The sequence below is a fragment of the Sorex fumeus genome, unplaced genomic scaffold (assembly GCF_029834395.1).
Source record: "Sorex fumeus unplaced genomic scaffold, SorFum_2.1 ptg000044l, whole genome shotgun sequence".
Lineage (NCBI taxonomy): Eukaryota > Metazoa > Chordata > Mammalia > Eulipotyphla > Soricidae > Sorex > Sorex fumeus.
This window is the reverse complement of record NW_026606101.1, coordinates 57903142-57930200: the sequence shown is the minus strand read 5'-3', so window position 1 is coordinate 57930200 and position 27059 is coordinate 57903142.

The following is a 27059-nucleotide window of genomic DNA, read 5'->3' as shown; positions in this document are numbered from 1 at the left end:
AGGGGGAGGGTGTCGGATGGGAGTTTACTGTGGTTTTGGGTGGTGGAAAATGGGCACTGGTGAAGGTACGGGTGTTTCATTCTATGACCAAGACTTAAACTCAAAAGCTTTGTAACTGCTCTCACGGCGATGCAATAAATAAAATTATAAAAAAGAAAAAAGAAAAGTAAGGTGAAGTTCATGCCCAATTCAATCAGCCTAATCAGTGGCTGAATAAATAGCAGTAATCCTACATTGAAAAAATAATTGCCAGTTTGGGGAGGTCTGAAAGCGTTTAATAACATCCTTTTCCTTATTCCTTGAAGGGAAGACCAGAAACCATAATCTGAAACCTGTATTTGCAACAACCTAAACTGTTCCTTAGAAGATAAGTTCCTGCATGAAGTTATTGATCTAGCACTCATTAGTTGCAACTCACTCTTCTTAAAAGTGTGACCCCAGTTCTCTTTTCATTCAAAGCTACTTCTTGGGACCCTGCAGGCATGTGTTGTTGGGTGAGAGGGGAGGGGGGAGATAAGAGTCCTTTATCTTCTCATCTTGCAAATCATTGAATAAATGTTTTGTTTTCCTTAGCTCTTATCTCTTGAATATTGGTCTTCAAGCAGAGAGTATAAAAAATTTGCAATTGGTAACACAGGAAGCCTAGTAGTAGTTCAGGTTCCCAAGCAGTTAAGATGTCAGGGATTTAATGTTGTCACTTATGCTGTTTATTTAATGCCCAAATGCAGCATACAAGCAAAGACAGTGACAATAAAACTCAATTAAGTTTTATAAAAATGCTTTTCTTTTCTTTACTTTTCTAGGCAACAGGAGGAAGAAATCACTGAGAAAAAAATAGGCTGTTACAATTCAGCCTTGGGACACACTCACACTGATTTTGTAGCAATGAAGGTAGAACAACAACCCAGGCTCACATGTAAAAAGTAGTGTGAACTTTCTGAAGTTTTGTGTACTCTTAAAAAGTACAAAATAGAGGTCTAATAATCTCCCCACTACTTAAAAAATAAAATTCACCACTGGAGTCTTAAAAGATGTTGCCTTTCATGGCTCTTCAAAAATGGTTGCAAGATCATAATTTTAACTTGAAATGTATTAAATTGGTCCCTGACTTTAGCTGAAGTGACTAATGGTACCTGTGGTGGTCCATTACTTTGCCTATCACAGAGAATGAAGGAAGTCAGACATCCAAGGGACACACTAGATGATTTCATTTATAGGAAGCTCAAAGACACAAAAAACTCATTTATTATAATCGAAGCCAAAATAATGGTTACTCCAGGGATAATGATTGTATTGATTGGAGTTATGAGGTTGTACTCTGAGATAATGGAGATCTTCATCTCTGTTGCAATTGCATGCAAAATTCAAATATTTGTATGCCTTACATTTGTGAACCTTAAATATGTGCAAGGTATCTTGATTAAAAATTTAAGAAGTGCCTCTCAGGAATTTTGCTTTTTTTCCCCCTCTAGACATAAGAAAATAAAATTCTTATTTTGTTTGTGTCACCTTTGTTTTTGATTCACCCTTGTTCTCTACAGTGTTTGACAGTCCCCATTTTATCTGAAGGATATCCACTTCAGAGTTTCCTTAACTTAATTATCTGCCCCATATTGTGTCTATAGTCATAAAAGTACTCTCTCTAAAATGCAGCATATACTCGCAGAATAAAGACTGGTTGCATAACCTTATTTTTCCTGGGTTTTCTTTTCTGATTTGCTTGTTCTGCTCATTTTATTATTATTTTTATGTTGCTTTAAAATGAGTGTAAACACGAATATGTTTATGTGTGCCTCTTTATGTCCAACACCCTTGTCCAGCATTATTTTAATATTATTTAACAGGGCCCTTTTGATGATCCCTCTATGAAAGTTTACAAGAAGATACTCAACTTTTATATTGTGCTGTAGACCTTTTATTTGCTGTCTTATTTTGAGTGGAAGGTTTGGTTTATAACCCTCTACTCTTCTGTGAAAAAAATGGAAAAAGTTATATGCACAATTATCTCCTAGTGGCCTATCTCAGGTCCTGTGTATAAGGTTTGCATTCTTTTATTCATCATCTCATATACAGAATTCTACTAATGATCACGTTTTATTGCTCACACCTTTTCTTCTTCACTTTTCTTGCATGTTGGAGAAGTCCATTTAGGATTCTGAGTTAACATAACAAATACAGCTGTGACACTTAACATACACACACATACCAAGTAATTGAACTGAATACCTATCCTTGATTTTAGGACCTAAATTGTACTAAGGGGTCCCTGAAAAATTTTACTTGGGTCCAACATAAAAGCATTTTTTCTAAAGTTTATTTTAAAAATATATATATTTTCTGCCATTATAATATTTAGAGATGGTGGGAGGAGAAGCACAGTCTGATAATATGACATCTAAATGAAAATATCTGCCTCTGAATTTTGGTAATTGTAGATCCCTCTACAGAAATGTATAGTAAACAATACGTAGTTTTAACATTCAAACTAATTTAAGCCTCTTTCTCCTCTCATTTTCCTAGGAAGACCAAATGATCACTTATCTTAAGTCCTCATTGATTTTTTAATATTTATTTTAAAAGTCTGTTTATCTCTTATCTTTGCAATATTTTTATACATCTTTCTCTAGTAAATTCTAAGTTTCTTTAGAAATGATATATCTTTTACAAAATTGCATCATCAGAGTTGGAAAGTTAGTCCACTAGGTAGGATGATTGCCATGCATGTGGAGGACCTGGGTTTGATCCCCAGTACCTCACATATCCATCCAAACTACTCCAGGAGTGATCCCTGAGAGCATAGACAGAAGTAAACCCTGAACACCATGGAGTATAGCCCCCAAATGAACCAAAATGAACAACAGAACATCTTGAATCATCATTGCATAGCATTATGCCTACTAAGGAAATAGTATTATGCCTACTATGGTAAGGCACTACTATGGTAGTCAATTAAGTAAAATTTTAGAAACAATTAATTATTATAATCATAAATTTAACTTCCATAACTTCATTATATGATTATTGCGTTCTGGAGTTCATTATATCTTCATTATATACATTCTGCGTTCTGGAGTTTTATTTCCTACAATTTTTTTTAAACAACCATTTAACCAGCTAAGCTGATTACTTCATGCTTCCCAAATAAATAGTGACATTATGTATTCTTATCTGGGGGCTTTACTCTAAGAATATTTTCTCTCTGCTCTAAAAATTGTTGGTGGGGGCCAAAGAGAAATTATAGCAAGTTGGGTGCTTGATTTGCATGCTGGATCTTCTGTACCATATATGATCCCCTGAGCAGTGGCAGGAGTGATCCCTGAGCACAGAGATAGGAATAAGTCTTGAACACCACTATGGCCCCCTAAAAAAGCAAAAACAAAACAAAAAGAGAGTGTTATTGTTGGTATATGTGTGGTATTTTTAGCAGCTGTCTATTTACAACATTATTTTTAAGTCATGAAATACAATAATCAATGTATATATTTTTTAAAAGACATACAAATGAAAAACCTCAGAGAAATTGTAGGGAAATCTAAGGAAGTGATTCAAACCTAGGTGACATTAAACACAAGTTCAAGTTTCATTCTGATTGCATTGGTCTGAATTTCACTAGACCATCTGATATATGCCAGCATTTTAATGGGCAACAGAGAAATAAAACTTATTATGTCTAATGTGTATCATGCTATAGTTTGCTTTCCAGAGTTTCAAGGGCTAAGGAGCATATTTGGACTTTGAAATTGCAAAACCACACAAATATTATGCTGACAGTAGAGCCTACAATTTGACTAAAATGTGTATTTTAAAAACCATGTATATGTTCCATCAAAACATAATATTAGACAAAACAAGTAGCACCAGAGAAACTTTGCATGTGTTTAAAGAAGAAACCTTTTTAGTTTTTGGATTCATCCCACACAGTATTCAATTTAACAATTTTAACAGTTTTAGCAATAGACAACCAATAATGGATTTTTAAAATCTGAATCTGTTATTGTCATATAGTTTTATGAGTGACATTGCTTAGATGAAAGTGTAATAATCTCCTGTACATCACATAGAAAGCCAAAGCCATTGACAAAAATTTTTTATCTTATTAATATTTTCAGCAAAATTAAAAAAACCACGCAGAAATGAGATTATAATGTATCTTAAGTTTGGTTGTAATATAGGTCTAAAAGTGCAAGGAATTATGTTAATTGTGTTGTATAAATGTCAATTAATTATAGTTATTTAATAAATATTTATTAATTTTCTACTAACCAATCTAAAATATGTCTCTATGGATGAAGGTAAGTCTTCAGATTTTGTAGTCTAACTGCCTGGATTTAAACTACTATATGTGAAATTACTTAAGTACTTTCTTTCTCTGGAAATTTTTGCATAAAATCAGGATATTTAAAAAAATACAGTCTGAAATTTCATTTTCCGTATTATTATTTTTTCTATTAATGATGCAGAAAGACAGTTGGATATCTATATGCAAACAGTTTTGACATATTTTATTCTAAACATTGGCCAGTTTAAAATTAATTATAACCATAAATGTGAGATACTAATATTTTTAAATTAATTTGTATTGAGATTATGTTAATAAAACTAACAAAATATCAATAAATGCTATTGATAACAATTTGTCATACACATAATTCCAGTGTACTGGACTCATCACTCATCACTGGTGTACCTCCGCCATCCCTCAAGGACCACAACACATCTCTCTCCTAAGGACCACCTCCTTCATCCCCCACAACTGAGTTGTATGGATTAATTCTCCCACTGTTTTTGTCATTAGGAATGGAGATTCTTTCCAGCATGATGCATGGTGGTGGTGGTAGTGGTGATGGGTCAGGAGGGTGCTATGGTATGGTGAACCAGGGTAGTCCCAAGTACAGCATTCACTTTAATTCCTGTGCTACTTCACTCACCCAGTGAAAGATAAATGTTACACATGAAAGTAGAAGAATACTTTATTACTCTGGGATTGATATAACTCATAAAAGAAGACATTGGATTGTAAGGAAATTTAGTAATTCTGTTCCTGAAATCACACTAGCTGAGTGAAAACAAAGGCCACTAAAATGTACAAGATATTGTTACTTATGTAAAAAAATATATTCAGAACAAATGATGAACTCCTACAATATAGTAAGGACTGACAACTCACTAAAAGTCGTGAATAAGTTCTTCCAAGAAAGACCTTCATATAGCTAAATAAAATTCTCAACTTAAATAATAAGATAAAAAAATAAATAAAATTTTATTTTAACCCCAATACAAAAAAAAAGATATACTACAATAAAATAAAAAGTTAAAATAAAAGTATGATACCAACTGTTGGCAAGAATGTAAAGAACCTGAAATTCTTGTATGCTACTACTGGAAATAAAAAACAAGCAGTTTAGTAACTCTGGTGGTAACAAAAAAACCCCCAAACTTAAAAATATTATATTCTGTGATTCTAAAATGCAATCTGATTTTTGTATTTGTCATTAGAAATGTTTCCTCTAGCAGAAATAATGAGAAAAGAGGACTTTATCTGCAATATTTGCCCAAACTAAGTATTTAGAATATGGTTCGATTCATTGTAAATGCTTAAAAATTACTTTGAAATACTTTACATTTCATACATACATTTTCCCATTGGACTGGAGCGATAGCACAGTGGTAGGGGGTTTGTCTTACACATGGACGGCCTGGCTGAGCCAAGTTCGATTTCTCTGCCCCTCTCAGATAGCTCGGCAAGCTATTGAGAGTATCTCACCCCCATGGCAAAGCCTGGCAAGCTACCCGTGGCGTATTCGATATGCCAAACACAGTAACACAAGTCTCACAATGGAGACATTACTGGGCCCGCTAGAGCAAACTGATGAAAAATGGGAGGACAGTGCTACAGTGCTACTTCATATTATCAGAACGTTTCTGAATGAAATAAAATTTTAAAAAAAGGTACATGTTGCCGTTTTTTGTGGGGCAGGGTGGGGATAGGGGGAACACCTGGTATTGCTCAGAACTAATTCTTGGCTGTGCAGTCAGAAATAACAACTGGGAGACTTAGGAAACCGAATGGAGTACTGGGTGCTGGGATCAAATTCAAAATGGCTGCATGTAAGGCAAGGCAAGCATACTCTACAAGCACTACGGTCCCCTATATGTGGCTTTTGTCATTTTATTTTTGTCGTCTCCCAAAAAAGAGATTACCTCTTTATGAAAGTATAACTAAGTTATGGCAGTAAAAAAATAACTACCAAAGGAATATCTTATAATTAAATAACGTCTTAGGCTCTCAAAATAAAAATGATAGCATATTGTTTTAGTAGCTGAACCATAATTTCATTTGTTTGCACCTCATTGATACAGAATTTACTTTAAAAATGTGCATATTATTATTTGATTCTAATGTGTCCTGTGTAATTGACTCTGGAGAACTTAAAAGCTGAGTAGGTCAAAATTAGATGGATATTATTAGGCTGATTGAATTTTGTAACCTCAGAGAGATTATGAAAAACTGTAGAATGAAGGATTTATGTCATAATCTAGAAACCCAAAAATAATTAAGCCCTAAAATAAACTTCTCATATGGATATAAAAGTTTTGGTAAGGATATTTCAGCAAATAGTAAACTATCAATTCTGGCAGAACAGTTGCTTAATGTTTAACCTCCTCCTGACGCCCATTTTGGGATTAGAAAATGCAATTTTTGGAATTTCTTTGAGAAATTTATCTAGATAATATTTATTAACTAGAATGAACAGTCAATTAAAAAAATTTTTAGTTTCTTTTTTTTTCTTTTTGGGTCACACCCAGCAATGCTCAGGGGTTACTCCTGGCTTTGCACTCAGGAATCACTCCTGGCGGTGCTAGGGGGACCATATGAGATGCTGGGTATCGAACCCGGGTCGGCCGAGTGCAAAGCAAACCTTACCCGCTGTGCTATTGCTCCAGTCCCTCTGTTTTTTTAATTACCCAAGTACAAGTATGTTTAGTATTATTTGATTGATTATGAGTTTACTTTCAACATAACCATGTGTACTTAAAATACCATATATACATAATATTTTTCCGGTATTACTAAATACATAATAGTTCATAGATAAATGTACTTGTTATTCAAAGATGTATAAAAATTACATTTCTCTAAAAGTTGAATTTCTAATTTAGAAAAAATAGAAGTGACAATAACTAAATTACAAGGAAGTTTGATGATTAAATAAGATCACTTTGTAAAACATGTAGTAATTGGTTTGGAAAATAGCATATAGTAAATGTTAGTTATCATAATTATTGCAAGTAGTCATAGTTTACATTTTAAATACTTCCTCTAATGACCAGGACAGCTATAACTACATGTATAACTGCTTTTGTTAGCAAACAAAGAAATGGGAGGAAGGAAGGAAGGAAGGAAGGAAGGAAGGAAGGAAGGAAGGAAGGAAGGAAGGAAGGAAATGAAAGTAAGAAAGAGATTAGAGAATATTAATAGAGAATGCAATATATGTATAGCATTTAAGATAGATATGTATTGATTACCTTAAGCATACTATGAATACAACATGGCAATTTAAAAAAAGTGTTTTCTTTCCCCCACAACTTTTGATTTTGTTGTATATAGATTTTTAAAGCATTGACATAAAAACTGTCATCAAGATAATAGACTCAATTAATTAGAAATAGCACAGCGGGTAGGGCGTTTGCCTTGCACGCAGCCAACATGGCCAACCCGAGTTCGATTCCTCCGCCCCTCTCGGAGAGCCCGGCAAGCTACCGAGAGTATTCTATATGCCAGACACAGTAAAAACAAAGTCTCCAATGGAGACGTTACTGGGCCCGCTCGAGCAAATCGATGATCAACGGGAGGGCCTTTACCTTTACCTTTATGTCAAGGCAACACAGTTGAAAAATATCAATTTTTGAGTTTCCATATCCCAAGGGTGCAAAAAAGAACAGTAGAAATGATGTTTGTACCTGTCTGTTGATTGCAGCACTGTTCATGATAGTCAGAATCTGGAAACAACCCGAGTGCTGAGAACAGATGACTGGTTAAAGAAACTTTGGTACATCTACACAATGGAATACAATGCAGCTGTTAGGAAAGATAAAGTTATGAAATTTGCTTGTAAGTGGATAGTCATGGAGAGTATCATGCTAAGCAAAATGGTCAGAAAGAGAGGGACATATATAGAAGAACTGCACTCATTTGTGGAATATAAAATAACATCATATGAGACGACACCCAAGGACAATAGACACAAGGGCCAGGAATATTGGTTCATAGCTGGAAGCCTATCTCATGAGCTAGGGGAGAAGACAGTGGGAATAGAGAGGAGATCAGTAAGTTAATGATGGTTGTAGGAATCGTTCGGGGTGGGAGATGTGTGCTGAAATTAGATAAAGGACAAAACGTGATAGCCTCTCAGTATCTATATTGCAAACCATAATGCACAAGAGTAAAGAGAGAATATAGGGTAAATTTTCTTCATTAGAGGCAGGGGGAGAGTTGGAAAGGGGGGTATACTGGGGACATTGGTGGTGGAGAATGTGCACTGTAGAGGGATGGGTGTTCGATCATTGTATGACTGAAACTCAAACATGAAAGCTTTGTAACTATCTCATGGTGATTCAATTAATAAAAAAGAAAAATATCAATTTTTTAGGATATGAAGTATATTTTATTTTAGGTTTTTTGAAAACAATAAAAATTAAAATGCTGGATATAAACATTACTTAAAAAAAAACCTTATACAAAACAAATATACCTTTTAATTTAAATTAATTTTAAACTTTTTAGTTTTGTGGCACATCTTGCGGTGCTCCAAGTTTACTCCTAGTGCAGCCTCAGGGATCATTCCTGCCAGGGACCATATGTAGTGAGGGTAAATCTAACCTGTGTCAGCCACTTGCAAGGCAAGCACCCTACTGACTGTACTATCCATATGGCCTCATCAAATATAGCTATTTCTATGGCAAAGGGCTGGAGCAATAGCACAGTGGGTGGGGCATTTTCCTTGCACACGGTCAACCCGGGTTCGATTCTTCCGCCCCTTTGGAGTGCCCAGCAAACTACCTAGAGTGTCTTGCCCACACAGCAAAGCCTGACACGCTCTCTATGACGTATTTGATATGCCAAAAACAGTAACAAGGGTGCCCACTCGAGCAAATTGATAAACAGGAGGACAGTGCTACAGTGCAGTGCTCCTATGATAAAAATTTTTCACAAAGCATTTAATGAACAAACAATCTAATCATTACTCGATTGTTATTAGTTCAATTTGTTCACAAAATGATTTTACAGTGATGCAGGATGTTGAATTCTTTGATTTTAAAAAGTAGCAGCCATAGAAGATTCACTTGAAACTTGGGATTAGTTATCTTATTTTAAAATGAAGTTCTCTTCATCATTACTTTCACTAATTTGGAAAGAAAGTAGTTACAATGATTTGATTATCATCTGACCTAGAACAGAATGTTTTTTATTTCTTAGGGTGAATAAGATATAAGTCTATCATAAATAAAATTGATGGACACAGTTGCAGTTCCTTAGCAATTAGTGGGGATGGGCACAGGAAGGGGAATAATTTGCACAGAAATCAAATTTAGTTTTCAAACCTGTATTTATGATTTTGGGAAGAGCCAAGAACAGAAAAAATTTAAATAGTTATTAGGGGTTTTTATGGAAGCTGAATAAATGAATGGTTTCAATGGGAAGCCAAATATGAAAAAAAAATCAAAGATAACTTAGCACTGTCAGGAAACCTTTAGACCTTCAAATGATATATTTTATAATATGAATAAACATTTTTGAAAAACCATGACAAAGTCAATCAAAAGTGCTTTTTCCCACCCCAAGATATCTCCAGCATATTAAGGCATTACTTCACTATTGTTTAATTTTTTTTAATTAGGTTAGTTCTATGTTTGGCTTTTACCTCTATAGGAAAAATAGAAAAATGTTATTATATTTCATAGGTTTTTGGCATTTTATTTTTAAATTGAATAATATGTCTTAAATATTCAGACGACCCCTTCTTTTTGTAAACTATATTCCAGTAGTGTGTAGCTAACTTTGTTTTATTTATCTAAACTAAAAATTATCCAATGTCTAGTAACGGTCTTTATATTAGTGGCTATATTAGTTGCTATTAATTACATGCAATCCCTGTTCAGAATAAATTTGCAGCTAATGGGAAAAGGATAAATATAAAGATAAATACATATACACATTCATTTTCATATGCATATAAATAAGTAAGTATGTGTATGCTCAGCATAGGGATGTAGGAAAAAAATATAGTGAAATTTTTCTGGGATACTTTAAAGGTATAAAGGGCAAGGAGAAAGTCAGTAACAAAAATATTTTGAAGAATATTCCCAATTAACTAGTGAATAGAGAGTGGAAAAGAATCCTGGTAAACAAAACAGCATGAAAATTGAACAATTTGTGCATTTAAGAAATTTTAAGATGTAAATAAATTTTATTAGAAAATTAGAGATTGAACAGTAAAATCTGTATTATAGTTTAGGCAATAGTGGCTGGAGTGATAGCACAGCGGGTAGGGAATTTGCCTTGCACGTGGCTGACCTGGGTTCGATTCCTCTGTCCCTCTCAGATAGCCTGGCAAGCTACTGAGAGTATCCTGCCCTCACGGCAGAGCCTGGCAAGCTCCCCATGGCATATTCGATATGCCAAAAACAGAACAAGTCTTGCAATGGAGACGTTACTGGTGCCTGCTTGAGCAAATCGATGAACAATAGGAGGACAGCGTGACAGTGCTACAGTGCTACAACAGTGTTCAAGTTTAAGGTGTTGATATTCAAAATGACTGTTCACTACCATCACCGTAGTATCCAAGACCCTCCCTATTCTTTCTATGTCACCTCTGGTATGACCTCCTACCACCATTCGCCCATTATTTTTTGATAGGCAATTATAATTTTGGAGCAAGCTGTTACCTCTCTTAGCCAAAACGCATGTGTTCCAGGCCTATTGCTCCTTTGTTAGTTAAATCTAATTGCTCCCCCAACTTCTCAATCTGGCACTCTGGAGTCTATAAGCCATTGCCCATGGTTTGATATTTCGCGGCCTTGATTGGTTCCTTTGTACGGCACAGATATGTGAGATCATCTTGCAAAACATTTTAAAGGTACATGTTTTTTAAAACCCCTTTCAGGGGCTGGAGCAATAGCACAGTGGGCAGGGCATTTGCCTTGCACATGGCTGACTTGGGTTTGATTCCCAGCATCCCATATGGTCCCCTGAGCACTGCCAGGGGTTATTCTTGAGTGCAGAGCCTGGAGTAACCCCTGTGCATCACTGGGTGACCCAAAAAGCTAAAGTGAATAAGTAAATAAAAAATAAGACCCCTTTCAGTTAATTTACATGTATCTACCACTGAACACACGGGATTTTTGTTTGTTTGTTTGTTTTTTGTTTTGTTTTAGACTTTTTTTCTTAGAGATATTTGTGAGAAAAAATGATTCTTTGTTTACATTTTGATGCTGGTTCTTTGTACTATCCTAGATGTCAGGAAGTGCTATTTGTCTTCAAATATGGGCTAAAGCTGGTACTACATTTGACTATGTCTAGAAGTTGAATAATATGTGACCAATAAATTAAACAAGCTGATGTTTCAACGCAGCTTATCCTGAATAGGTGTTTCCAAGATAGAGTTAAGAAAATTCATTATTTAAGATAGTACTGTCAAAATCTCTACTGAATATAGTCTTCCTGGTAAAAGTTGGATTTAATGGTAAAAGTTGGATTTAAGATATAGTCTGTGAAAGAAGACTTAATTCTGTGTTCCCTCTTTATTTACTTATTTTATTTTTGGTGCAACACCAGTAGTTGCTCAGCTTACTCAGGGGATTATTCCTGGTCATGTTCTGGGGAGCTTATGGGATGCTGGGGATCAAACCATGTCAACTGCATGCAAGGCAAGTGCTCTGTCCACTGTGCTATTTCTCTCTCTCCTGTGCTCTACTTTTATTTCATAAATAAATCTATTATTTATAATCAAATACAATAATTTATGAAAAAGATTTTGACAGTCTAATGTAAAGCCATATATGTGGAAAATTTTTTTCAACTCTCTTATTAAATTTAGTCAAGTGAAAAAAGTGATAGATTATGTGAATCTTAACATTACCAATACTGCCTGAACATTTAAATAAAATTTATTTTACTTCAAAAGAAAAGACTGAGTTGGAGATCTTTCAATATCTTCAACTGCAATGAGAACCTAAGTATTAATATTCAAGTTTACAGTTAGATAATTAAAGGTTATCTCCCATTAACTAGAGATTTTTCCTCCTCGAAATTACTATAAAGCTTTTATGTTTTAACAAATATAAGAAGATGTTGGCTATCAAAGAAACTTTAACCTCAAATGTATTTTCTGTGATAATCTATAATAAAATTTATTTTATTTGGGACTTTTAAACAGTGTACCATAATTATAAACTGAATTTAAATAGATTTCACATGGTCTTTAGAAATCATTATATGTACAATGGCAGGATCCTATTCAGAGATTCAGTCTGATGGAAAAATATCTATTAGCACCCTGAATATAGAAGATCATTTCAAAACTTAATTTGAACTCAATAAGTATAGAGTACAATTTTATTCTTAAATGAATTTCAGTGTACAGATCCAAGAAAGAGCAGTTGGGAACTCTTTAAATCCAGTTTCTAGCTTCTGGCTCTAAAAATTATTTGGCTCCAGGGATGATCCAGATGTTCAAGTTCATTTTAGGTCAAGACCAAATAAAATCTAAAAGTGGAATTTAAAAATGCCCCAAGTATAAGAGGTCATGCAGATCGGCTAGTTGATCACATTATTTTTATAGATATGGAAACTGAGTTCTGAAGAAGGCAAGTTGAGTTTTTTTTTAAGACTCACAGAAAAATGAAATCATAATTTTCTTTCTTAAGTTAAGATGTGTATGTCCTTCACCTTTGCAGTTTCTAAAAAATGATTTTATTAATTACCTTCCTGTAGTCACTCCAGCTTACTGGGAATAAGGAGATTAAGAAACAGTATGGTGGCTTGGGTACTTGCCTTAACATGCAGCTAAGCTGAATTTGATCGTCAGCACCCCATCAGGTCCCACAAATCCTGCCAGAAGTGATCCCTGAGGGCTGAGCCAAGAATAAGTCCAGAGAACCTTTGGGTGTGGCCCAAATACTCGCCCAGCCCCTCACCCCCCAAACAGTATTCTGTCTAGGAGAGATCATCAGATCTTTGATACACAGCAACTTCCTTTATTCATCCATTCATCCAAGTATGTGAGTAAATTCTGTGTGTAAACCACAGCTGGTCATGAATAAATGATAGGTCAGAACATGATTAAAACATGTTCTGTATCCTTATCATCATCAATGCTCATAATCTAGTAGGGATGAAAAAAATTAGACTCGAATATTCGATGTGTATCTATTCTAATACCAGAAATGCTATACTCTTTGGAGGACTCAAATGTAGGTCATTAGTGGAAATAATGAGCATATCCAAATGTAAAGTAGTGATGATTAAAACTTCCAAGATGAAATTGTCACTCATATTTAAAGGGTTATTTCAGAGGGGTGGAAATGGTGGCAACTTTCCAAGAAAAGCTGGCTGCTGAAAGATGAAGTGATTATAGGATGAAGCTATCAGAGTTTATCTGAGAAGGAAAGCAATAAAAAATGTAATCAAGAGAACAAAGAAAAAAAATAGTTCACCATAGCTAGAAACCAGGATTGTCAGTGCTAGATAGCGAAACAATGAGAGAATTACTTGTTCTAAGATATGCTTATTTGGTAGTTACTGGCAGGTTCTCTAATCAAGTTTTGATACATATGTTTGGAGTGATAGCACAGTGGGTAGGGAGTTTGCCTTGCAAGCAGTGAACCCTACCGACCTGAGTTCGATTCCTCTGCCTGTCTCAGAGAGCCTGGCGAGCGACCAAGAGTGTCTCGCCCGCACGGCAAAGCCTGGCAAGCTACCCATGATATATTTGATATTCCAAACACAGTAACAACAAGTCTCACAATGGAGACGTTACTTGGCCTGCTTGAGCAAATCGATGAACAACGGGAGGACAGTGCTACAGTGCTACAGTTGATTCATGTTTGGAATGAGGAGACATCATTTAGTGATTGCTGTGAAGGTCCATATTTCTAGTTTTCATATGTCAGAATTCAAACTGTATTACATCAATCAAATAAAACTAATAATGACTGTCTTAAACAAGTGACACTTGGTATTTCTCTTGCAAGATGCCTTTATGAATCTTTCAATGAAATTAATTCTAATATAATTTAGAAAATTAAACTATAATGACAGCAAAATTCTATCGTATGATTTTATTAATTCTTAATTATATGGATTGTGGGGGGAACTACTAAGAAAGGATAAAAATGACAATCACCTATAATTCCCCAACTTAAAGTGATTAATTTGCATCAGTCAGTGCCAACCTAGCCAAGCAATGCCAAGCCACACCCTTCTTTGCCAACCAGTGCCAGTCTATGCCACACAGTGCTTGTCAATGCCAACTGTGCCCGCCTTACCAACCTTGCCAGGTGGTGCCTGTCAATGTCAAAAGTTCAAGCCTCTGCTAATCAATGCCAGCATGCACCAGTCAGAGTCAGGTGGTGCCAACCTATGCTAGTAAATGTCAACCTGTGTCAGATGGTGATAGTCAGTGCCAACCTATTACAGCCAGAGACATTCTATGCCAACCAATTTCAAATAGTGCTAGGTCATGTCAACCAATGCCAGACTATGGCAACCTATGCCAGCTAATGCCAACCTATGCCAGGTAATGCTAGTAAATATAACAAGTGCTGGTAAACATCAATCTAAGTCAGTGCCAATGTATGAAGCTCATGTCTTCCAGTGCCAGTTGGTGCCAAACTGTGCTAGGAGGGTGCCAACTAGGAAATTACTTTCGATCAAGTTTGTGGTAGAGATCACTGGGAAGGAATGAGTTTGAGGTCTTTGATAAGGCGCACACTGCTGCGATGCACATTGCTGGAAGTCATGCTTTTTTCCCAGAATGTCTGTGGTTGGAGGGTAGAGATCACTGATGGAGACATCCAATTCAATGTCTTTTGTAGTGCTAGGGCAAGGGGTGGCAGCTCCCCATGCAATATGGGCTTAGATCAGTGTTAAAACCAGCACTGGGAACTTTAGTCAAGGGACTAAGAAAAGGAGTTGGGAGAAAAGAAGAAAACTTAAAGACCAACATGAGAGTGAGGATATTAGAGCACCCTGTTCTAGTATTTTTCTCACTTCCATCTGTTGCTTGTAGGATGCAAAATATGGAAAGCTATGCCTTAATTCCTAAATACTCCTCTCAAGGGTGTTTGAGAAAGGCACTGATGGCATTAATGCCTCAGGCTTTCAGGCCAGCCTAGAGCTGTGTTAGCTCTAGTTCTAATCTCTCCCTCCTGAAGGAAACATCCAGTCCTGGGAATTTGAGTTTTTACTAATGAAGTTGATGCAACAGACTGGAGAAAGTGTAAAGAAGAGAAAAGAGTGGGTTACTTTAAAATGCAAGTGGCTAGAAAATGTTCACTGATTTAGAAAAATTGGGCGAAAAATGATAGCAATCAGCTTTTTTTTTAGTAAAGAATACTCCTAACAGCATTCTCAGAGAAGCCAAAGGTATGAATCTATTAAAAACACTCAGCGAGGAATAAAACAACATAAATGTTATTCTGTCTAATACATGAAAATTCATCTTAATAAAATAACTTTATTTCGTGTCGGTTTTGTAACCAAGTCTCCCTAAATGACCCAGTCTGATTTAAGAGAACTGTCCTATCTTTGTGAAATCCTTGCTTATTTCATGATAATCTATGAATATGATTCTGGGGAATTGTTAATCAGGGTCACAATGGGGCAGAGTACTTCCCAACATGAGGAGTACATTCAACTCCTACAAACACTAATGTGCATTTTAGGAGTAAAATAAAAAAGATGGCTTTCCACAGCTATTCCAGGCTACTAGGCACAAGTATTCTCAGCTACCTCACAGAGAACTTTAGATTTCAAGCAATAAAGAAAGTGATCTCGAAATGATAAAGGTCCATAGACAAAGGCCGTCTGTGGTTTCTTGAGAGCATAGATGCATTAGCTTTCAAACTATTGCAAGGGGATGGAGAAAAAGAAGAAATTAAGGAGGAAGAATCAGACAGTATAGAAGAAGAGGATGGAGAAGGTCCCTCCACTTTATTGTTCCTACAATCCGTATTTTCAGAGAGGCTGAAGTTATTGACCTATAAGACTAATCCTGAATGTGTAACAAAACAATAGAAAACCATAGCAAGTTCTGGTGGCTGCGACAGCCAGTGTTTCCATAATATCAAACACTCGTCTCAGGCTTGGCCAACTCAAACTATCTCAGTCATTTTATCTGGCTTAGGAGCAATATGAGGAATAATACAGAGACAGAAAGTCCTTAAATGAGAAGGGGCAGAATTAAAAATTGGAAACCTCTAGCCTTATGTGGCCCTAAGAGTTGTTAATTTGTGGGCCGAGTTGGGAGTGTTTCTTAAGTGTTTCTAAGCATGTCTCTGTCAATACTTGCTGAAGAAAAATAAACAACCCCTAACTTTTAAAATCTTTTACTGAGGCCACTGTTACTTGGTACCCTAAACCCATACCCTTGGAACTGAAATTAATTTGGCTTATCTGGGTGGCATATGAGCCTCTGAATAAAGAAAAAAAATGAGCACTTTAAAAGAGCTTGTATGGATGACACTCTCCCTAAGCTTCCTATTGCCTGTGGAAATCAGTTTTGTGGACGTTTTAAAGACAGGAAAATAGAGAATGCTAACTGATTTGAGAAAAGTGACTCATTCAACCTATCAGAACTTTACTGCTAGGCCTACTTTCACCACCAGTGATCCATAGACATGAAAAATTTCAATGAATATATCAAAAGGACTATTTCTTTCCGATCCCCCTGGCAGCAACAAAGGGGCAGCCTTTTCCTAGGTGTCCACTGAAAACTCCAAGTATGCAAAGAAAGTACTGATTCCCTCCCACAGAACCAGGAAAGCGACAATGATCTTTCTAAGGCATCATGTTATCTTAGATTTACAAACTTTGTTTGCCCTTTTCATACCAATAAAGCTATTTCTTGATCTGTGTCCCTGAAGAAACAGACTGGGAAGAAAGGCTGTTGTGAGAGTTCGGAAACATGGAGGCAATGTCTTAATCAGCCATTTTTTTCCTGGAACATGTCCTTTCCTTTCTCATCCCCACATTAGTTTTCTCCCTGAACTCTTGATGAGTCATAAAAACAGCTGGAGCAAATCCATCAACCGCATGTACATGTGTGTAGGTGTGGGTGGCCACCTCTGGGTTTGTGGTCAATTCATTTGTCTGTGTGAGGAACACTGGAATGTTAGAACAAGGAAAAGGAGAGAAAGTGACTGAGAGAGAAAGAGTGAGAGACACAGAGACAGAGAGAGACAGAAACAGAGACAGAGACAGAGAGAGAGAGTGATCTAGTACTGTCCCTTTAATTCCTTGATTTCCCTCACTCTTATTCTATATACCACCAATCAGTGACATCTTCCAAAATCTCCTTCTGACTGACTTCACTTAATATTGTATTCTCTAGATGCAGACAAATTAAAATGAATTACATGATTTAATATTCCTTAAAGTTGCATACTAATATATTACCTTCATCCTCTGCCCCTCTTGGAGAGTCCCGCAAGCTACCGAGAGTATCTTCCCGCATGGCAAAGCCTGGGAAGCCCCCCGTGACGTATTCAATATGCCAAAACAGTAATAAGAAGACTCACAGTGGAGATGTCCGCTTAGCAAATCGATGAACAACGGGAGAACAGTGACAGTGATATCTTCATAATCCATTCATCTGTCTCTAGACACCTAGGTTGACTCTGCTATTTAGCTGAGTGCTGCAATGAGTAATATGTGCAGATGTCTTTTTGAGTGAGGGGTTAGATACCAAAGTGGGTTTGCTGGGTCATATTGTAGGTCAATTCTGACTTTTCTGAGAAATCTTCATACTGTTTCCATAGGAGTTTAAACAGACAACAATTCCACCATCAGTGGATGAGAATTTCTCTTTTCCTGATTCCCATCAAAATGGGTTTATTTCAATATGGGTGTATTTCAATAACGGTGTGAGATGATATCTCTTTAACATCTTGATTTGGAGTCCCATGAAAGTAAGTAATGATGCGCACTTTTTTGGTACTATTGTCCATTCATCTTCTTCAGAGAATCATCTATTCATTTTTTCTCTCCATTATTGATAGAGATTTTGCATTTTTGTGTATTTTATATATCTTGAATATAAACCCATTATCTGATGTGGTGAATTCAAATATTTTCTCCCATTCAGTTGGGTGTCATGAAGTTTTAGCTAGTGCAGCTTTTTTTCCATGCAGAAGCTCTTTAATTCTATGTAGTCCAATTTGTTTATTTTCTATCCTGGTGCCTTTTCCATTGAAATCATATCATTGAAAACATCTTTTAGGTCTAATCTTGTAGTGTTATGGCTAAATATTTCTCAATGACTTTTAAGATTTTATTTTGATTCACTTTGAATTGATTTTTGTATAAGATATAAGGTATGGATGCACCTTTACTTGTTTGCATCTGATTATCCAATTTCCCCAGCAACATTTGTTAAAGAGGCTATCTTTAACTTGCTTCATGCATCCAGTTCCTTTGTTGAATGTTAGTTGGCCACAGTTTGGTGGCTTTGTTTTTGGATAATCAATTTAACTTATTGGTTTGAGACTATATTACTACTCATGGTTTTTTTTTTATCATTATAGCTTTTTAAAAAATGAGATAGAATATGACATGAGATAGAATATTACAAAATTGTTCATGATTGAGTTTCAGCCATGCAATGTTACAACACTCATTACTTCACCAGTGTAATTTTTCAGCACCAGTATCCCCAGTTTCCTTCCACCCCTTTAAGCCACTCCCCTACTCCACCCAAGCCTGCCTCTATGACAGACACCTCTTCTCTCTCTCTCTCTCTCTCTCTCTCTCTCTCTCTCTCTCTCTCTTTCTCGCTCTCATTTTAAACATTATGGTTTGTGATACAGATGCTGAAAGGTTATCATGTATATCCCTTTACCTGCTTTCAACACTCAGTTCTTGTCCAGAGTGATCATTTCCAACTACTATTTTCATAATGGATCCTCCTTTACCTTAACTACCCTCCATCTCCGATCCTTATAGATTTATGGTATAGTTTCAATTTATGTAATAAGATATGTCACAATTGCTTATTTCTCAATATGGATTTGACTATTCAGGGTGTTTTATGATTCTCTACAAATTTTTCTTTTTACTATTCTAAATTCTTGAAGAATGTCATATGAATTTGGATGGGGATTACATTGGAACTACATAATAATTTAAGTATCATTTTATTTTTGACAATATTGATTATTCCAAACAATGGACATACAATATTTTTCCATTTTCTAAGCTTCTTGATTATCTCTTTTTTATTTGACTTATAATCACCAAGACATATATCTCTTACATCTTTTGCTGAGTTCTTGATACTTGAGCTTTTTGAGTACTACTTTGAATAAGGTAGATTCTTTAATCACTTTCTCTTCTAGCTTATTATTTGCATATAGTAATATAATAGATTTTTGTGTGCCCATTTTGTAATTGTCCACTTTGCTGTATTGGTTTGCTGTTTTTAAAAGCTTTATAGTGGTTACTTTAGGTCTTCTAGATATAAGACCATACAGTCTGCAAATATAGTTTCCTTTCTTCTTTTCTAATCTGTATCCATTTGATTTTCTTTCTTGAATGATTGTTGTAGTTAAAACTTCAATATTATATTGATTAAAGGTGGAGGCAGTGGTTATACTTGTCTTATACTTGATCTCACAATAAACAGTTTTTCACCATTCAGAATGATATTGGCTGTGAGATATTTATAGTGATTTTTATCTTTAGAAAGATTTTCTACCCCTTGTTTTTGAGGCTTTTTAAAATGAATGGATGATGAGGCCTATTGAAAGCTTTCTCTCATTACTTGAGACAATCATATAATCTTTAATTTTTAGCACAGTGGGTGGGGTGTTTGCCTTGCACATGGCTGACCTGGCCAACCCGAGTTCGATTCCTCCACCCTTCTCTTTATTTTTATCTTAATGAAAACTTATATTAAGAAAAAGACAGATGACTCAATAAAAACTAAGTTCAAACAGATATTTGACAAAGTAGAAATTCCAGGAGCTGGAAACATAGTATAGGCTCTCTGGCACGGCCACGGCCCCAGAAGCACAAGGACTTAGTGCAGAAAACCAGACGTTTGGAGCAGAAAAGCGATTGGACTATGTGTTAAACCGCACCATCATGCCTGCCCGAAAGGGGAAAGGGTGTTGCTCCATTCGCCCTCTCCTCTCTGGAAAGAGAGTACAGCGGGTAGGGCGTTCGCCTTACAAGCGGCCAACATGGCCGACCCGAGTTCAATTCCTCCGCCCCTCTCGGAGAGCCCGGTAAGCTACCGAGAGTATTCGATATGCCAAACACAGTAACAACAAAGTCTCCAATGGAGACGTTACTGGGCCCACTCGAGCAAATCGACGATCAATGGGAGGGTCTTTACCTTTACCTTACATATCAACAGTAATTGAATCAGTTCTTGTATGTTTGAAATTTGAATGGGCTGGAGCGATAGCACAGCGGGTAGGACATTTGCCTTGCATGCAGCCAATATGGCCGACCTGAGTTCTATTCCTCTGCCCTCTCAGAGAGCCCGGCAAGCTACCGAGAGTATCTCATCCTCACGGCAAAGCCTGGCAAGCTACCTGTGACGTATTCAAAATGCCAAACACAGTAACAACAAGTCTCACAACGGAGACGTTACTGGGCCCACTCGAGCAAATCGATGAACAACAGGAGGAGAGTGACAGTGACAGTGAAATTTGAATGCCATACGGCAACTAAAACTGATTAAACATAGATTTGATCTATGGTTACTATATTACAAAACCAATACATAAATGATTTATTTGGTAATTTTTAAATAGATATTAAATTTTAGTTTTAGGGATGTCCATTTATACAGTAAATCAAAAGAAAATCACTTGATCACTTGACATCCCGTTACACATCAAGTTGTACGACCAGGCACCAGTAATGTCTCCATTCATCCCTGTCGCGTGCTAGTGTAGCCCAATGGTATCTGCTTATTCTAGGAACACAAAGAGCCTCAAATGAATCATTCAGGGTCGTGACAAAGAAGTCTGACCATCTCATAGGTGGGAGGCCATGCAATGTTTTGATGTCCCGTAGATTCCAGTCAGTAATGGCTCTAGTCCAGTGGTTGTCTCCAAATCTCATTATGTGTCCAGCCCACTGATTTCGACGACTTGGCAAATGAGACAGCATTCCTGATTCTTGATCGTCGACAGAGGATGGAACTCCGGATTCTTTCTCTCACTTGAATGAAACGTGATACTCCAAGCATAGCTCTTTTGATGCCTCTTTGGGACATAGGACCGAGAGGATCAGCAAAAGAACTCCAAATCGGGACCCATGGTCTAGAATGGAACAAACAGGGTGAAATACTATCTGAGTTCATCATGTCAACCAAGGCCATCCATGGTAACTCAGAGTTCCAGAAGGCCGAATCTAAACGTTGGACATGGGAGTCTCTGTGTGGATGGTTCCACAATGATATTGACCACATCATACTCAATCCATGGTCTTGCCTGACTGATGTCGCTGATGTCCCAAAATTTCAAACAGGATCGGACCACCATTTCCTTTGTGAAAAATTCTACTTCATGGATGGGGAGAAAGGGCTGCAAATTTTAAGAAGAGAATTCCCAGAATGAGCACCAACTGGGAGCTCTTTGGCACTATTATAGCAACGTGGGAAGATGCCGTCATTGATAACATTGACAAAGAATTCAATCGACTGGTTTAGCACCTCCATAATGGTGCAAGGATCACTACAGAGAGATAGCCACAAAAAGACTCCTGTCTTCAAAAACTCTGAGCTCATTTGCCAATGTGGCTTGGCTCAAGCCTCAGGCAACCAAAAACAAACATCCGAGCTTTCAAAGCTGTGCAGAGAAGCGATAAAGGAAGAACTGAAAGAGAGAAGAGCAGCAGCACTGGCAGATGCGGCAGAAGCATTCGCAACGCCTGACTGTCCTTCGCCAACTACAAGACCAAGATGACTGCCCTCCAATATCCTGACGGTTCTATCACATCTTCCAGAAGGGCAATGGAAAAGATTATCCAAGACTTCTACTCGGATCTCTTGGATAGCCATGTTCACCTGCCCTCATACCAAATTCCGCAGGATGTCGTTCCCAAGGTTCTCCCTTCTGAAATTTGGCATGCTATTTCATCAGTAAAGAAGCAAACAACACCTGGCTCAGACAAGGTCCAACGAACACCTGAAGAACCTACTGTCAGTACTCATCAATACACTGGCTCGGCTCTTCACACGCTACCTGTCTGAATGCAAGGTTCCATCACAATGTAAAACCAGCAAAACTGTCCTACTGAACAAGAAGGGAGACATCCACGACATTGAAAACTATCGCCTGATCTGCCTGTTGTCTGTCATCTATCAACTGTTCACTTGAGTCATCCTGAAAAGGATTGGCAGAAAACTAGATGAAGGAAAAGTATGCGAGCAAGCTGGATTCCGAAAAGAATTTAGCATGATTGACCACATCCACACAATAACCAAGCTCATTGAGTTTTCTCGGGAGTTCAAGATGCCACTCTGTTTAATATTCATTGATTTAAAGAAGGCCTTTGATTCTGTTGAGACGGAAGTGGTCATTGAAGCCTTAGCCAAACAGGGCATTCAAACTCAGTACATCAGGATCCTCCATGAGCTGTATTACGAATTCATTACCAGGATCTCGCCACTCTACAAGGAAGTGATCGTCCATGTCAAGAGAGGGGTTCGGCAGGGTGACACCATTTCACCCAAACTCTTCAGTGACACCCTCAAGAACATCATGCGATGACTGGACTGTGAAGGAATGGAGTGAAGATAGAAGGTCGGCAACTACACCACCTCCGCTTCGCTGATGACATCGTTCTAATAACACCAAACATTAGCCAAGTGGCACAAATGCTGGCCAACTTCGACCATGAGTGTGGAAAGAACGGACTACAGCTGAATCTCAGAAAGACAATGTTCATGAGAAATGGTCTCTTTACTGACGTTCCATTCACTCTCAATGAACGAACATCTCCAAATGCAACAGTTATGTGTGCCTAGGTCAAGAAGTCAACATGACGAATGACCTGGCACCTGAGTTGCACAGGAAGAGAGTGTCTTGGAACACCTTCAAGAGCGTCATAGAAATAGCTAAAAAGACAATATACCTCTGGCTCTGGGCACATCTTTTTGATTCCACTGTTCTTCCAGCATTGACATATGCCTCAAAGACCTGGGGTCTATGAAAACAGGATGAGAACGCTACTCAGATGTCTCCTAAAGGAAAATAACTAAATAATTATTATGAAAGTGAATAGTATATAGGTTTCTACTTCCACATATCAGTTTTAGCCAAAATGTACTGATTTTAAACAACAAATCTTTGTAGTCCCATAGTTTTGTGGGTTCAGAAATCACATTAAATCTTAGCTAGGTGCCCCCCACAGGCTCAAAACTAATGTTGTCAAGGATTTATCTCATCTCAAGGGTAGAATAGAACTGCATTGACGTCAAAGCTCACTTCAAAGCTCTTGGCAAACTCAGATGCTTGCTGGTTATTGGATGAATCCATCAGTTTTCTGCCTCTTTATAGGACAGCTCACATGTGACAACTGTTTTCCCTCAGGGCCAAGGATGGGAGAGTGACATGGATTAGAAGGGTAAGGAAATGGAGAAAGAGATCACAATTGAATCTCATTTCAAAGGCAGCATCCCATTGCTTCTCTTGAATTAATTTGGTTTGAAGTTAAGTAGCCTAACCCACAGACATATTACAAACAAATTTCCTGTTTACACATGTTATTGAAGATGGGAACATACAGAGAGAAACTGAGGTCTCAGACATAAGGGATCCACACTGATATCACAAGCTAGTCATCCCCGTTATCCTAAGCTGTCCCAACTCACATGAAATCTCACATGAAATCAATGGCTATTTCTGTATGCTATTTCCATATATCTCATTTTTATAGTAGAATTTAATTTATCAGAAAGTATCTTATATGCTATTTATTTTAAAATTTTCCTCATATAGTATCATGGTTATTAATAGAACATAAAAAAATCTTCTCTGGGTAAGGTTATGTTCTTTTTGTGCTTAGAACATGAGAAAATCACTTAATAAATGTTATTTGAACTTATTTGTAATTTGTAAAGACTAGATATAAGTGGTTCATGAATTAGAGAACAGGAACCAGACTTGTTCAATAATTTAAATCTGAAGACAACCTGTGTTGGTCATGTACTTAGTTACACACACTTTTGAATTTTTGATCACTCATCACTGAAGATAGGAAGAGAAATCTGTCAATATCTAAATTTTCATTCAATGAAACATGACTCTTAGTCTAATTAAAGTATAAAAGCAAAACCCTTCACTTTTTTTTACCACAATCAATAATAGTGGTTTTTCCTATCTATTGGAAGTACACCTAGAATTGTTCAGGGGGCCCTATGGGGTGCTGGCAATCGAACCAGGTCAGTTATGTACAAGGAAAGTGCCCTACTCACTATGCTATCTTTCTGAATCCAAAAATCCTTTTTTATTGAACACTTATTATGTTTTGTTGCTCAAACATTTACCACAACACAATGAAACATTTCAAAATAGCTTGCAGCATTACACAATGTAAAATAGAGAGAAGGCTTCCATTACCAAATCAGGTCATTAAAATTAGTTATTTTTTAATAGTTTCATCATTTTATTTATTTATTTATTTATTTTTGGCCTTTTGGGTTACACCCGGTGATGTTCAGGAGTTACTTCTGGCTCTGCACTCAGAAATTACTCCTGTCAATGCTCAGAGGAACTTATGAATGTTGAAGACTGAACCCGTGTTGGCTGCGTACAAGGCAAAGGCCTTACTTGCTGTACTATATCCCTCCAGGTCATAAAATTAGTATTTTTATTTTAGAAATTAGTTTAAACTTCAAAGTGAATCAAAGTTATATGAATTATTCTGCCTTGTAGGGTATCAAGGTCATACTTTATAGAAGTACTTCTGAAAAGCAATGAGAAGTTTACAAAAGATGAAAATTAAGCTAGTCATATTCAGAAAAGAGTGCTTAACTAGGTGGAATTTGAAACACTGATACAGGTAAAAGAACTGAAATATTTTTCTAGAATAATGACTGGGAAGAAGTAGAAAAAATGATGAATTATTTTCGCTGTGGTCCATAGTGGAAGAAATAGAATGGATGAATGGATTTTTTTAAAGAAGGTGACTGTGTTATATGAAAGGACTTAAATATAGCAGAGATAATAGTCTAACTTTCAATGAGTCTATTTGTATGAATTGAAATTTGTATAGTTTTTATCGTCACTCTAGGCAATTTGTTTATATGCATAAAGATAATTCTGATTTTAAAAAAAGTTCAAATACAGATTGCTCCTTCTGGACCTGGAGCAATGGGAAGAGTTAAGGCATTAGGCTATATTTTGGGACATGGTTAATATTTCAAATCTCTTAGGACAGTAGAACCAAGTCCCAGTCAAAAAGTCTCATTGCAGGTTTGAAGAATTCCCAAGGTTAGCCAACCTTCAAAGACAAGCACACATTTCTCTAAATGCTCCTGAACCAAAATTACATCAATGTGTTCTTTAATTCGTGTATTTTAAAACCCATGATTTTCTTGTGGTAACTGCCTCAGAGCCATTGGCGACCTCTAGGATGAAGATCTGCCAAAGCCAATTGTGGCACCAACACATGTGCCAGTTGGATGGTCAAGTTTAACTATTTTTTTAATCTCTTCTTCCTTCGGCTTTGAGTAAAAGACCCTGTTCTTTGGTCATGCATAATGGAATCTGGACAAAAGTCATCATTAGAATTCAGTTGTCATAGGACCCCTGAAGGAAAGTAAGTTTTGTTTTCTTTTCTAAGTGATTTGACAAAACATTTTTTGTAGCTTGGAACCTCTGTTATGGAATTCATAGCACCCTTTCTTATACATCTTATACATATTTTTGCAAAGGAATGAAAGGTTTACATTGCATGTTCATAACTTGAATATGTTTTATTAATAATTTTGACTCCTGCCATGTCTATATGATTTCAGATTCCCAGATAAACTGCTTGTGCACTAAACCATAAACTACAAGTTCACATAAGAAATAACAAGTATTCAAATCTTATTAAAAGTCTGATTTTAAAACTGGCATATTAGTCCTATTTATTTTCCCATATTTTCTCTCAAACAATGGTGAAGACAAGAGATGAAATTTAAAACTCCTTGAATGTGCCACCTTATCCAGACATTAATTTAGTGATTTAAGAAGAATAATTCAATAGTATATAGAGAGAATAATGTTCAAAGGTTCAGTGTCATTAGTTAAGCAAATGAAACATATATAAACAAATGACACTCTATTGAACTAAGATGCTTCTGCACTGCAAATGAATTGATGGCCAGAATCCAAAAGACACCTCACAGAGTTGGAGAAAATATTTGCATACTCATGTGGCATACGTTAATATACAAGATATATACAAAGTGCTGGTAAGACTTAACAAGATAAAATGATCAACCCTAACCAAAATAAGGGGAGAAGAAATGAAAAGAAACTTCCTTAAAGAAATACAAGTAGCAAATAGGTATACTGAAAGATGTGCTCCATCACTGAAGATCATGAAATGCAAATCAAGGCAACAATGAGATATCACCTCACTCCAGTGAGAATGGCAAACATCAACAAAATAAAATGTGGGGAAAAAAAGGAAACAGAAACAACAGGTGGTGTTATGGATGTTAGGGGAACAGAGGAAGATAATAATGCAATCTTGGCCACATAAATTTAAAAAAATGGACTTAAGGATTTGTAAGTGATATTTTATCCCAGAAATCTATATGGAGGCAATATGG